General features: G+C 45.6%; 1 protein-coding gene across 2 annotated transcripts in view; it reads left to right on the top strand.

The window, feature by feature from the left end:
- Positions 1-8186: 8186 nt before the first annotated feature.
- Positions 8187-15530, top strand: part of arhgef19 (Rho guanine nucleotide exchange factor (GEF) 19) — a gene marked incomplete at its 3' end in the record, with an annotated part of 48660 nt that continues 41316 nt past the window's right edge. Inside the window, exons 1-2 of one of the 2 annotated variants that reach the window (XM_083639454.1) lie at positions 8187-8191; positions 8419-8594. Of the gene's footprint in view, positions 8192-8260; positions 8595-15530 lie in introns of those variants that run through there. The other variant, XM_083639455.1, reaches the window with a different exon arrangement.

Genomic DNA, 15530 nt, shown 5'->3' with positions numbered 1-15530 from the left:
GTGAGTGAGACGTACAGATCATTGCCTGTATAGTGAGTGAGACGTACAGATCATTGCCTGTATAGTGAGTGAGACGTACAGATCATTGCCTGTATAGTGAGTGAGACGTACAGATCATTGCCTGTATAGTGAGTGAGACGTACAGATCATTGCCTGTATAGTGAGTGAGACGTACAGATCATTGCCTGTATAGTGAGTGAGACGTACAGATCATTGCCTGTATAGTGAGTGAGACGTACAGATCATTGCCTGTATAGTGAGTGAGACGTACAGATCATTGCCTGTATAGTGAGTGAGACGTGCAGATCATTGCCTGAATAGTGAGTGAGATGTGCAGATCATTGCCTGTATAGTGAGTGAGACGTGCAGATCATTGCCTGTATAGTGAGTGAGACGTGCAGATCATTGCCTGTATAGTGAGTGAGACGTACAGATCATTGCCTGTATAGTGAGTGAGACGTGCAGATCATTGCCTGTATAGTGAGTGAGACGTACAGATCATTGCCTGTATAGTGAGTGAGACGTACAGATCATTGCCTGTATAGTGAGTGAGACATACAGATCATTGCCTGTATAGTGAGTGAGACTTACAGATCATTGCCTGTATAGTGAGTGAGACGTACAGATCATTGCCTGTATAGTGAGTGAGACTTACAGATCATTGCCTGTATAGTGAGTGAGACGTACAGATCATTGCCTGTATAGTGAGTGAGACGTGCAGATCATTGCCTGTATAGTGAGTGAGACGTACAGATCATTGCCTGTATAGTGAGTGAGACTTACAGATCATTGCCTGAATAGTGAGTGAGACGTACAGATCATTGCCTGTATAGTGAGTGAGACGTACAGATCATTGCCTGTATAGTGAGTGAGACGTACAGATCATTGCCTGAATAGTGAGTGAGACGTACAGATCATTGCCTGTATAGTGAGTGAGACGTACAGATCATTGCCTGTATAGTGAGTGAGACGTACAGATCATTGCCTGTATAGTGAGTGAGACGTACAGATCATTGCCTGAATAGTGAGTGAGACGTACAGATCATTGCCTGTATAGTGAGTGAGACGTACAGATCATTGCCTGTATAGTGAGTGAGACGTACAGATCATTGCCTGTATAGTGAGTGAGACGTGCAGATCATTGCCTGAATAGTGAGTGAGACGTACAGATCATTGCCTGAATAGTGAGTGAGACGTGTAGATCATTGCCTGTATAGTGAGTGAGACGTACAGATCATTGCCTGTATAGTGAGTGAGACTTACAGATCATTGCCTGTATAGTGAGTGAGACGTGCAGATCATTGCCTGTATAGTGAGTGAGACGTGCAGATCATTGCCTGAATAGTGAGTGAGACGTACAGATCATTGCCTGAATAGTGAGTGAGACGTGTAGATCATTGCCTGTATAGTGAGTGAGACGTACAGATCATTGCCTGTATAGTGAGTGAGACGTGCAGATCATTGCCTGTATAGTGAGTGAGACGTACAGATCATTGCCTGAATAGTGAGTGAGACGTGCAGATCATTGCCTGTATAGTGAGTGAGACGTGCAGATCATTGCCTGTATAGTGAGTGAGACGTGCAGATCATTGCCTGTATAGTGAGTGAGACTTACAGATCATTGCCTGAATAGTGAGTGAGACTTACAGATCATTGCCTGTATAGTGAGTGAGACGTGTAGATCATTGCCTGTATAGTGAGTGAGACGTACAGATCATTGCCTGTATAGTGAGTGAGACGTGCAGGAAGCCATAGGAAAGCACTAGCAGAATGCTATGCTGTGGTTTGCACTGTTTATGGCTGTTCCAACCGCTCAAATCGAGGAAAAAACAAGAGCTACTTTAGAATCTCTAAAGTGCAAACAAACAATTTAAAAGAACTCACTGAGAAACGGCTGCAGAGATGGATCAAAAAGCATTCTGTGTAGTAGGAGACAAATCGGACAGTTGTATATGGATCATATCCTATGTTTTGCAATCTTCTGACGAGCACAATGACTGAAACGTCTGTTGTTGCTGCTGCTGTGCCCAGATGATAAATTACATTAGTGAAAGGACATTGAGTGTGCTGGCCTGTTCTCTTCTCTAAATAGTCTATTTTTGCCTTCTTGCACCTACGTTTTCTCGTTGGACTGAGTGTGCTCACTGTTGGTGAGTCTGGACAATCTTCTGGTGATACCTGCAGCGTGGAGCAGCATCCAACCCTCCTGCATCCTCACTTTCCTCCATCCATCTAGGTGCTGCAAATTGGACCTTTTGAATTGAGAAATGACGTTATCACAAAGCAGACAGATGCATTTTCTCGAACCCATGGACACAAAGAAAAACTCAAATTTTACATTTCTTGCGTCCTTTAGACATTTTAGGTTCATGCTAAGCTAGTTATCCACGGTGAAGAAGTTTTCAATTGTCTCACTCAGCTGCAAACAGAGCATGAGGCCTGAGATGAATTGTGATTGGTTGTTCAGACAGAGCACGAGACCTGAGATGAATTGTGATTGGTTGTTCAGACAGAGCACGAGACCTGAGATGAATTGTGATTGGTTGTTCAGACAGAGCACGAGACCTGAGATGAATTGTGATTGGTTGTTCAGACAGTTGAAGGGTCGGGGTCGTAATAGATAATAGATTGATGTGACTTGAGAATGACATCATGAGGTATAGATGAATTCTGCTGACAATGATTTTTGTTTGTTTGTTTGTTTGTTTGTTTTTTAAGGACTTAAAAGAGCACAACTACCCATAAAGGAGCCGCATGTGTTTATATGGAGGTTGAAATCTCATTGGAATCCACGTCGCTGATCATGTTGCTACTGTACGATAATGTAGACATGATTGAAATAGTCAATATGACATCTTTTGTGCCTGAGCTCGTTTGCATTTCAACCCTTCAAATAAATCTAGTTTGATGAATGCAAAAAGAGAGAAAGACAATATTTTCCTCCTGCTGAAAGTGCCCAGACGTCCCTGCACCTCTCTGCCCTCTCCTCTCCTCCATCACTGCACCTCTCTGTCCTCTCCTCTCCTCCATCACTGCACCTCTCTGCCCCCTCCTCTCCTCCATCACTGCACCTCTCTGTCCTCTCCTCTCCTCCATCACTGCACCTCTCTGTCCCCTCCTCTCCTCCATCACTGCACCTCTCTGCCCTCTCCTCTCCTCCATCACTGCACCTCTCTGTCCTCTCCTCTCCTCCATCACTGCACCTCTCTGTCCTCTCCTCTCCTCCATCACTGCACCTCTCTGCCCTCTCCTCTTATCCATCACTGCACCTCTCTGCCCTCTCCTCTTCTCCATCACACCCTCCCAGAAGACAAGAGAAAGATCTATAGCACCTGAAGGTTTCTCCTTAAATATGATACTTAAGCTTTAATTTCTCCTTAGCTGCATTTATGATCGTTCTGCTGACAGAAATGCACTTTTACAACGCCCAACTTTTCCACTTTTCCACCTTTTCCAACTTTTCTATGTTGTCCTTATCAGAATCAGAATCAGAATCAGAAAGACTTTAATAATCCCCGGGGGGAAATTGGGAAATTTCCCCCTGGGGGAAATTTCCCCCCGGGAATTTATGGAAACCAGACAGCATCTCCAGTCTAACACGTTGATTCCGTCCGTCCGTACTCTGTCCATACAGTCTGTAGCATCAATCAATGCAGTATGCATACTTGAAACATGTCGGTTATGTAGAAACAAAGCGTAAAACTGTCTGACAGGAGGGAGAAAGTAGCCGACTCAAATCTCTCCTCTTGCCAAACCAGACTGACTTCCACCAACAACACACACTGGCCACGTCATTACCGTAAGTGACTGTGAATCAGGGCCGATTCTAGGGGGGGGCCAGGGGTGGGCTATGCCCACCCAAAAATTAATCTTGCCCACCCAAAAAAAAAAAAAAAAAAATATATATATCTTTTTGTATCTCCCTTTTTGAATTCCAGGCTCATCCAATGCAAAGAATATTATGGAGTTGATTATTTTAAACTATGGATGAAGGATTGTTATTTATTTGTTAGGGTAACAAAGTCAATCTGCTTTCAAAGTTTTAATTTCAGTTTGAGTTTGAATAAGACTAAAAGTCTTGTAAATATAGGTTTGAAGGCTAAATGGCAAATAGTTTTTAGCTATGGTTAAGTCTCACTGCACTAGTCTTTAATTTGATTTGAGAAATAAGATCATCCAATGAAAAGAAATGTTATGGAGTTGATTATTTTAAACTGGATGAAGTATTTTTATTTATTTTTAGGGTAAGTCAATCTGCTTTCAAAGTAGTTTTCTTTGTCACTTTTCAGTTTGAATTTGAATAAGACTAAACGTCTTGGAAATATAGCAATAGTTTTGTAAATAGTTAGTTTGTACATAGTTTGCTAATAGTTTTGACAATAATAATGTAAACACTGGCCTGTCACCTAAGTGAAAGTTCCTACTTACAGTTTGGTGACCCAAAACAGAATGGTGACTCCTACTGGAACAATTTGGTTCAGTGTTTATGCCTTTGTTGCTGTCTGTTGTAGTGTAAAAGGGAGAGCAGGTGGTTACATGAAAGTGAGTGAGAAAAGGAGAAGATACTGAATAATGACATCACAACAGTATAATCCTAATGTTAATTTAAAATTAAATATTCTTGGATGAAAGTCCAAAAAACGTCAAATTTTCTTCGCCGCTGCCCTTGCAGGCAGCACCGAGAGTCCATTCCTACCTAAAAGTACTTCCAGCGCCACTGAATATAATGCAATTTAATCCCCATCCCCGAACCCACAACCTCTGGCAACCTACCGCCAAAGTTGCCCCCTACCAGCCCACCCTAGTGTGGCAGGCTAGATACGGGCCTGCTGTGAATTCAGTCTGAGTGCAACACAAAAGCATACCATAATGAAAAAATACCCGCCGTCTATTTGGGACTGGTGTCTATTTGGGACTCGGCGCGGTACCCCGGTATACGGTAATACCTTGATACTGCCCAAGCCTAGCCTGGCTGTCAATCAAAAAGGGGCGAAGCTTAGGTCTCATGACGTGACGCTGCAGTGCGTATAGTGGCTGCCACCTCAGAGTTTGCCCTTCCCTTCCTTTCCTTTCCGACTTCAGACCAAAGCTAAGATGGCGGAATCGACCGCTGAAGCGTTAGTGTGTTACAGTGTATCTGTTTGTAGGCGTCTTGTGTTGTTGTGTACTGTTATTGTGTTGTACGTCCAAGCTAAGTGAAAGAATGTTCATCACAACGGCGCACTCCTGAACCCCTGCGGGCTCCAGGTGAGTTACGCAGGTGAGCTCTTCTCTCTGTAGCATTCACAGCCTCTTTAGTATGATGTACATGCTCTAGTGTTGCCTAGACAAGCCAGCTTGATGTTCATGTTTACTAGTAATGTCTAGGAGCGTAGAGGCGGTAATGGTGTGCTCCTCCCACGTGCTACGTCCTGCTGTTTAAACTCCTCGCTCTCAGGTGAAAAGAAGCGGCTGGCAACTGCACGTCGGAGGAAGCTAATAGCCATGCTAGCCGATGGAGCGTCAACATCTGCTCTACTTCCTAGATCCAGTGACGTCATTGGTTCTAGTAGAGCAGATCCTGAAGCCACGCCCCCCCCCCCCCCACACACACACATTACAGCACATACATCCTGATTTGGGATAGATAGAGATCAGGTTAAAAGGCGGTGAATTAGTTCCTTTAAGTGAAAAGCTTAAGGAGAAAACTTCAGGGTGTTTTGTGCAGCCGGTTGATTTATGAGGAGTCACAGAGAGGCAGGTGTTCTTTAATGATTTCTGTCTTCCTCTCCCGCCTCTCCACCAGCGGCTGTGGCCTCAGGCGACTCCTGCTGCCCCCCCCCCCCTTCTCTCTCTCTCTCCTGTCCTTCTCTTACCCTTTTCTTCACTCACTCTCTCCTCTCCTTTTTTTCTATTCTTTTTTTTGCTCTCTTCTCTCTCTCTCTCTCTCGGCCACATTCATCTTTTGTTTGTTATGATTGCAGTGCGTTCCTCTCCCATGGCCTGCAGGAAGAGTGCGTTAGTACTTGTCAGCCTGCACAGGTATGCAGCAGCGTGGACAGTGAGGAGGAGCAAAACAAACCTCTGGGCGGCCGGCGAGTGACGGTGCGACGCAGCAACACCGCAGGTGGAGGAGAAGAGTGGAGTTCTTCAAACCTGCATCGCCACAAAGTCACTGGAGTTTTGGTTTGCCAGTTTACCAGGGGTCGTATCCACAAAGCTTCCCTACTAAGAGTTGGTCCTAGTGGTGAAAACCCTGAGCATGATGGTTTTGATCAAGAATTTCCCCTTAAAAGTAAGACTAAAGACTCAATCCTATAAAGTGAAATATCACTCACAAAGCATTCAACTGTGCGGCCTTCAAATCTAGTTTATTGGGACTGCGGCCCCTTGTGTTGGTGTTGTGTTTATAAAGATCGATATCGGTAATATGGATATCGATGTGGGGTGTGTGTCTGTGTGGGGGTGGGGGGCTGCCTCTGTGGGGGCGGTGGGGGCTGTCTGTGTGTGGGGGGTAGTGGGCTGTCTGTTACCACGTTCATTACAACTCGGACCGCCGGAAAAAATGGGTTTCCGAGCTGTAAAAAGTCGTCCAGGTCGGAATTACAGATCGGAAATTCAGGTGTCATTCAGAGCTCCACTTTGTCCGATTTGATGTCACAGCCACATCAAAATGGCAGCTTGTATCATTAATGGTGATCACAGAATTATTATAAAGATGTTTGTTGACATTTTAACACAAAATTTGATGTCTTCATTATGTAATGTTAACGTCAATATGTGTTTGTGTCATCTATTTTTCGCTCTGAATAGAGCACTATGTGGAATTCAGCATTCAGCATGTTCGGTTAGCATTGTTAGCTAGTAGGTAGCTACAATGCTAACTGAACACAGGTTGCTATAGCAACCTGTATAGCTTGTGTTTGGTTTTTCCCCCGAATGGGAAGTGCAACGTGAACGCAAATATGTCGGGGGTGGAGCTTCTGTGTTGAAATTTACGGCGGTCCAAGTTGTCATGAACGCGGTATGTGTGTGTGTGGGGCACTCCCCACACACACATACCGCGTGTATGTGTGGGGAGGGGGGGCTGTCTGTGTGTGTGTGTGTGTGTGTGTGTGTGTGGGGGGGGGGGGGGGCTGTCTGTCTGTGTGTGTGTGTGTGTGGGGGGGGGGGGGCTGTCTGTGTGTGTGTGTGTGTGTGTGTGTGGGGAGTGGGAGGTTGTCTGTGTGTGTGTGTGTGTGTGTGTGTGTGTGTGTGTGTGTGTGTGTGTGTGGGGTGCAGGCTGTCTGTGTGTGTGTGTGTGTGTGTGTGTGTGTGTGTGTGTGTGTGTGTGTGTGTGTGTGGGGTGCAGGCTGTCTGTGTGTGTGTGTGTGTGTGTGTGTGTGTGTGTGGGTGGGTGGGGTGGGAGGCTGTCTGTGTGTGTGTGTGTATGTGTGTGTGTGGGGTGCAGGCTGTGGGGGAGGTAGACATCAGGAAAGGTGACTGACAGACACATCCCAACCCTCTACCGAGGCAATTGTATGTATGATGATGGGTTTCATACACTTTCTGTAATAAGACATCTACCAAAGTCTCTTGCACACCTGAGAAGTCTTGTGGCAGGTGCGTAGGTGGAGTAGAATCACTTAGAAAAATGAAGACAGTGAAGACAGTGTGCGGGTGTCCATTATTTTTCAATGTAATAACTAAAAGCCCAAATCTGATCAAATGGGACCCCCATGTGGTGTAATGTGTGTCAGTTTAGGGTCCTTGATGTGAAAAGGTTTGAGAAGCACTGGACTAAACCACTAAAGCACTGGACTAAACCACTAAAGCACTGGACTAAACCACTAAAGCACTGGACTAAACCACTAAAGCACTGGACTAAACCACTAAAGCACTGGACTAAACCACCTTGGTCAAAAAAGAGGCCTGCTATCCACTTACAATGCGTTTCTGTTGTCACACGAGACTCACACGCACATATTTACTCAGACACACTCCCACAGGAGAGAGAGAGAGAGAGAGAGAGAGACCTAGACGTCTGGCTGCTCCCTCCTCCCTCTCCGTTTTTTTTCTAAGCAGGTGCTGAAACGAGACACTAAATAACTATTAGACTTAGAGGAAGGGCGAGAAAGAGAGAGAAAGAAGGGGGGAGGAGAATGAGAGAAAACGACAGAGCGCTTCCACAACAGTAGCAGAGAAGGAGGGAGAGAGAGAGGGGCTCTGCATTGTAAGTTGCTCAGAGAACAGCAAAGTGGTGGCTGCTTTTCCAACCTGTTTCTTTGGTTTCTTTGTTTTTGGAAAAGGACAACAACCATAAAGAAGCAGTGTGGGGGCAGGTGGAGGAGTGGAGCTCAGAGTGATCGTGGGGGCAGGTGGAGGAGTGGAGCTCAGAGTGATCGTGGGGGCAGGTGGAGCACAGATTGATCTGTTTTGTTTTGTTTTTCCCCCCCAAAGTGGGCCGAGGAGTTGAGTCACAGCTGAGCTCAGGAGCAGCGAGGAGAGAAGCCGGGAGGAACTCAAGGCAGTCATGGATAGCCCCGTGCCCCAGCCTCAGCCTGGCCCCCGCAACGCCTGGACCCCCTGCGCCTGGCCGACCCCTGCCCAGCCCTCTGCCCACTGACACACATGAGGTACAGGCACACACACACACACACACACACACACACACACACACACCGCTCACAACCACACACACTGGTTTGGTTTTGTTGTGTTTTGTTGATGACACTTTAGTATTTGTCACATTTTAACAGCTTATTAGTTGGCATTCAACAATTCAACTTTTAAACAGATGTGTTATTATCTACACTATGCAGTGGTCTTCAAAGTGGGGTCCGGAGACCCCCAGGTGAGGGGGTTCCAGGAAGTTCCCAGCAAAAAGGGGAATCATTTATTTTCAATATAAGTATAATTCATCCATAAGTAACACAATGACACAATGTGACTATTTTACACTTTCTGTAATAAAACCTCTAAAAGCAAAACATCTTATCAGTTGGGGACCCTGGGGAAATCTCAGTAAGTAGGGGTCCGTTTGTGTCAGTTTACGGGTCCTTGACGTGAAAAAGTTTGAGAAGCACTGCCTTCATGAACATACCTACATATGACGGGAAACAAACGGAATCTGTTTGTTGAATCTCAGCTAATCAGCTGTTATAGAGAGGACAAAGGCAAACAGTTCAGTTGTTGAATGTCAACTTATAAGCTGTTATAAAATGTGAAAGATACTCTGCAGACTCTCCAAATAAAGTGTCAGTTGTTTTGCTTCTACCTCGTGCAAGAAAAAGTGCAAAAAGAAATCTGGGGCATTGGCTCCAGTATGTGTGGCTGTTGGGAGCAGAGACTGTATGTGTGTCTGTTGGGAGCAGAGAGTGTATGTGTGTCTGTTGGGAGCAGAGACTGTATGTGTGTCTGTTGGGAGCAGAGACTGTATGTGTAGCTGTTGGGAGCAGAGAGTGTATGTGTGTCTGTTGGGAGCAGAGAGTGTATGTGTGTCTGTTGGGAGCAGAGACTGTATGTGTGTCTGTTGGGAGCAGAGACTGTATGTGTGTCTGTTGGGAGCAGATACTGTATGTGTAGCTGTTGGGAGCAGATACTGTATGTGTAGCTGTTGGGAGCAGAGACTGTTGGGAGCAGAGAGTGTATGTGTGTCTGTTGGGAGCAGAGAGTGTATATGTGTCTGTTGGGAGCAGAGACTGTTGGGAGCAGAGAGTGTATGTGTGTCTGTTGGGAGCAGAGACTGTATGTGTGTCTGTTGGGAGCAGAGAGTGTATGTGTGTCTGTTGGGAGCAGAGACTGTATGTGTGTCTGTTGGGAGCAGAGACTGTATGTGTGTCTGTTGGGAGCAGAGACTGTATGTGTGTCTGTTGGGAGCAGAGACTGTATGTGTGTCTGTTGGGAGCAGAGACTGTATGTGTGTCTGTTGGGAGCAGAGAGTGTATGTGTGTCTGTTGGGAGCAGAGACTGTATGTGTGTCTGTTGGGAGCAGAGACTGTATGTGTAGCTGTTGGGAGCAGAGAGTGTATGTGTGTCTGTTGGGAGCAGAGAGTGTATGTGTGTCTGTTGGGAGCAGAGACTGTATGTGTGTCTGTTGGGAGCAGAGACTGTATGTGTGTCTGTTGGGAGCAGATACTGTATGTGTAGCTGTTGGGAGCAGAGACTGTTGGGAGCAGAGAGTGTATGTGTGTCTGTTGGGAGCAGAGAGTGTATATGTGTCTGTTGGGAGCAGAGACTGTTGGGAGCAGAGAGTGTATGTGTGTCTGTTGGGAGCAGCAGAGAGTGTATGTGTGTCTGTTGGGAGCAGAGAGTGTATGTGTGTCTGTTGGGAGCAGAGACTGTTGGGAGCAGAGAGTGTATGTGTGTCTGTTGGGAGCAGAGAGTGTATACGGTTGGGAGTGAAAGTTGAGCTGTGTTGTTTGTCTGCTGCTCTGTGGGGAAAGTCAAGTAGTGCTGCGCTGCTCGTCAGGTGCATCACCTTCCCTGCTAACAAAGGCAGCCCTGTGGAGGCCCAGGATACAGTTTCTATATGGGCTCCAGACTGCAACATATAGCATGAGATGGGCTATGTCTAAAACACTATTTTGTTTTTGTTTTTTGTTTTTAACAGTGTAAAAAGAGAGTTTGAAGCATTATTGGAATTGGATTGGATGTATTGGATATTATTATTAATAAGAGTCACTTTTTACGACATGTACACAGCAAACACATCTCCATTTTAGCAAGTCAATCTGTTATTGAGTCCTCAAATACATAGTTTCACAAAACAACATTTCACTTGTTTCCCATTCAGGTTCAGGAAGGTTCTAGAAATGAGTGTCAATATCTTGAAACCAGTCAGTACGCTTTAATCCAGATCACTACACTGCTACATACTGTATGTATCAAGAAAGCTTGATTCTACAAAAAAATCTATCAGAAACAACTGAAACTATTGAACCTCATTGGCAGATTTCTTCAGTTGTGTTATAAGAAAATTAGGATTTTCTGACTCGATTTTGGACTGGATGGCTTGCTGAGATGGAGGTTTCTAGGAGTGTAGAGTGGATTTACACAGCAGGTCCCAGCGGTTTCTTGCTAGTATAACAGCCAAGCTGCACATACTGTATATAATGAGCTGTACCGGTAGATGCATACAGTACATCCTGCCAGATGCATATTAGCTTCCCTGCTATTCATGTGTAACGCTGGCAGAGCGAGCAGGCGTTTGCATGATGCAGCTGTTGGAGGTGTGGAGTTGAGGCCGGCCTGTGAGTGTGATGTTACAGTGCAGCAGTAGTTAGTAGTTGCAGAGCGGGGCAGGTAAGTGCATGTCTGGAGTATGTTGGAGAGGGGTTGTTAAAAACTGTACATGGCTGAAAGTCGGCGCCGCGGTCGCTCGGTGCACGCTCTGTGGGACACGCAGAGTAACTCACGATACCATCCCGATACTTTGCCCTCGATGGTATCACGATACAGCGATTCTGCGATAATTGATACATTACAGGACATTTAATCTATGATAGATCACGATACGTAACTGAAGAGGAAAAAGTACCCCTAAAAAGGCAGAAAGCAGGAATTATGTATTTATTTACAGAATTGACATGAAGCAATGTACAACAAACTGCATAGTGTCTCTTAGGGCTGTATGTCCCCGACTCAATTCTCTCAGTCGAATCGGATTTGCCTGTTCAACACGAATATTCGACTATTCTTTCTTTTTTTAATCTGGCAATCAGAAAATCCATTGGCTTGAGCTTGTTTGATTTATTTGTTTAATTGGGACTTGGTTTTACAGTGTTAATAGGCTGATACTGATACCAAAATAGCCTATATCACCATCTATTGGGAGAAACCAAGCAATTCTATGTCAAATCAGTCATTCAGCACCCCCATATAGTCAGAATGGAATGATCCTTGTTTCATAACCACATTTTGCGACTATTTGACTGTGAGATTGGCAGTCGAATCAGGCTCCTTCGGACAAATCGTCGACTACTTGTCGACTCCTGTGTGAAGTTAAAATGTTCAAAGGAAGGATACAAAGTAATGTCCCAGTCAAATCTTTTCAATCTCTGCAAATTAAGTTTTGTCCCACCCCTACACTCAAGTACAAGACACACTCTGCCTCTGCATGCAGCTTCAGGCCGAGGCGAGAGAGACCCCCCCCATGTATCCTGGTGTGTGAGTTGTTGAATACAATGCACCTGGATGGCACTCGGCTTGTGGTGCTCAAAGCGGGCAAAAATACATTAGAAAAACTCAACAGCAGCAACGTCTCTTTGCAGAAACCGTGACCCGGTTACTCAACATAATCTACACACCTTGTCGTGAGCAGTTTGATGTAGGAACTATTTTCTTTCAACTGAACTCCGCTCAAAGTTTGGTCGAAAGAAAATAGTCAAATGGATAAATAGCACTATACAGGTAAGAGGAAAAATATGTACGCTATTTTTGATTTGGGGTGTCCCTTTAAAAGTGTAAATGCATGTTTGAGTTGAGGCATGCAGACGCTACACTAACGCTTTCCCCTCTTTTATTTTGCTTTTGGACGAATGAAAAGGAACAGAACGAAGGTGACAAGAGAAATAGACCTGATGTCAAAACTATACAACCAGTTAAGATGTCACAAAAAACCATCTTTTTCAAAACTGTTGTTATTCTGCTTTCTGCGCCCTTGTCTTTCTCCCTTTCTCCCAACTGCCCATTAAGAAGCCTTCTTCCCTCATTGTCGATTGTCCCGCTGTGTGTTTGTCCACTGGACCAAACAAACAAACAAACATTCAACAGCTAGGTTACATGACTGTTTAGTGGCCGAGAAGAGAAGCCATCACCCGCTTCTCTGACCTACGCTTGACTTCTTCCCGCTCTCTTTTAAATGGCGTCAGACTCTGGCTGGGGGGGGGGGGGGCTCGGGGGTTAGGGGATTGATACAGCATAGTATCGCGATATTTTGTGTGGCAATATTATATCGATACACGAAGCCAAGTATCGCGATATTTTATGATATGAATTGTCAGGTGCGTGCAACATTTATGACAGGTTTTTATGACAGTGTTGGTCAGTCTGTCTGCTTGACACTTGCAATAAAAAGGATTGAATTGAGATGAATCTCATTACATCAAAACAGATGTTGACAAACTGTTTTGCTTTGGGGACATCATTTGCAGTTGAAAAAAGGTAATAAATGGCACTATATCACAATAATATTGTATAGTGACTTAAGCATCGTGATGATTATCGTATCGTGGGGGTCTCTGGTGATTCTCTCACCGCTACATCAGACATGGCCGAACGATGGCTGCTCCTCTGTCTGCTGCCCTGATGACTCAGAGTATCGTCATGTGAGCTGACTGCCAGAGAGAGAGAGAGAGTGTGTGTGTGTGTGTGTGTGTGTGTGTGTGTGTGTGTGTGTGTGTGTGTGTGTGTGTGTGTGTGTGTGTGTGTGTGTGTGTGTGTGTGTGTGTGTGTGCCCCTATGCCTGCGTAGATGTCTGGAAGTAGATATTTGGGCTGAAACATGGCCAGGATAGCCGTGGGTGTTTTTCTGGATTATCTGATTTACTACGGTATGTCTGCCTCTAATGCGCCACCTGCACTTGGGCAGACATGTAGCAGCGCTAAGCATAAATCAGGACGAGTCAGCCAATCGGCCAGACATTTTTTGACTGTGGGGCGTCTGGGTAATGTAGAGGTAAAAGCAGTACTCGCCTACAGTACCACCGCGGAGACCCGGGTTCAATCCCCGGCAGCGGTACTTCCGGCTGGGTCAGACGTTCCTATACAGACACAATTGGCCGTGTCTGCGGGTGGGAAGATGGTGAGGTACGAGTCCTGGTCCCTGCACTAGCCCCTCCCTCTGGTCGGTCGGGGCGCCTGTTTGGGGCGGAGGGTAACTGGGGGGAATAACGTGATCCTCCCATGCGCTACATCCTGCCGCTGTCAGGTGAAAAGAAGCAGCTGGCGACTGCACATGTATCGGAGGAAGCATGTGCTAGTGTACGACGCTCCCCGGATTGGCAGAGGGGGCGGAGCAACGACCGGGACAGCAGGGGGGATTGGCCAAGTACAATAGAGGAGAAAATGGGAGGAAAAAAGAAAAATGAAAGAAAAAAAACCAAACTGTCCTCAGTGCTACGTTACTGTAATAAACAATAAACAGATTTACTATCTCTGACTAGGGATGGCACCATAGGATTGGACACAAGACACAAATATAGCGATGGGATTGGCTCGCTAGAACGTAAACAACAATTTAAGTGTCATGACAAAGCCACAATAATGTCATTTGGATGGGGAGCTTGTGAAACTGTGATGGTCGGGAGTCTCATTTGTGATGATTACTACAGCAGAATAAAACACAGCTAATATTGTGATACATTTTTCTTAGGGAGCACGTCATCATCCTTATCGGCCCATTAAGACTTTCAAATGAAATCGGTATCAGAACAAAATGAGCATTTCTGCTGATATGCCAGGCCGATATCATCCAAGATCCAAGCCAAGTAGGATGAATTTTAGAGTTTTGTTTGAAATAAAATATGATATACAGTAAATACAGGTCAAACATGGCATGTCCTAAGTTTAAGTAGTTTTCTTATTTTGCCCAGTGAATGTGTACATTTAGAAAAGCATTGTATTTATGTCTACATACTGTATCCCCGTGGGCCATCACCATAAGGGTAGGCATATGCACGTGTTCATTCCACTACAGCAGAGACTGGATGTTGTCTGAAATTAGGTGGGGAAAAATGCACGCAATCGGCCATAAGAGAGGGAAAATATCGGCATATTGGATATTTGCAAAAAATCCAATATCGTGCATCCCAAATATTTCTGCCCTGCGATATCGTCCGGTTTTTGTATCACAATATATCGACCAGCCCCATCACTGACTTCTTACTCTTCAGGAGGGAGTGGATTTGTGCATGATGGGCCTGTGTGTGTGTGTGTGTGTGTGTGTGTGTGTGTGTGTGTGTGTGTGTGTGTGTGTGTGTGTGTGTGTGTGTGTGTGTGTGTGTGTGCATGTGTGTGCGTGTGCATGATGGGTCTGTGCAGAGGTGTAGTGCTATCTGGAGAAGTGGGGGAACGCACCTATATGGGGAACACCCGCACACGCACAGGTCCCAACAACACCCGCCCCCACGCACACACACTGACACACACGACTTAGCTCTAGCCGTGGCTATATTCTCATATCACAGCTGTGAACCAATCAGATTGCTTGATTTGAGAGAGACGTTTTATAATACTGCACAACACTGGCTGTGGGGAGGCGATACAGGATGCCACACCCCACCCCTCGCCACTCACTAACACCCCCTCCCCCCCCTCCCCCGGCTCACCTTCCATGCAAATCCTCCATGCACTCACAACACACACGTGCAAACCAGCCTGCATGGCCTCCTGAGCCTGGCCTGCCCTGGTTCTCCTCTGACCTGTGAGCCTGGTCTGGTTCTCCTCCTCCCCTGATCTGCTTTCTAAACGTGGAGTTACAGGCAGTCATTAACCTCCACCCAGAGAAAGACAGAAGAAAGAAAGAAAGAAAGAAAGAAAGAAAGAAAGAAAGAAAGAAAGAAAGAAAGAAAG

This window comes from Poromitra crassiceps, assembly GCF_964638095.1.
Source record: "Poromitra crassiceps genome assembly, chromosome: 6".
NCBI lineage: Eukaryota > Metazoa > Chordata > Actinopteri > Beryciformes > Melamphaidae > Poromitra > Poromitra crassiceps.
The sequence above is the reverse complement of the archived record's forward strand: the minus strand, read 5'-3'. Positions and strand labels throughout refer to the sequence as shown.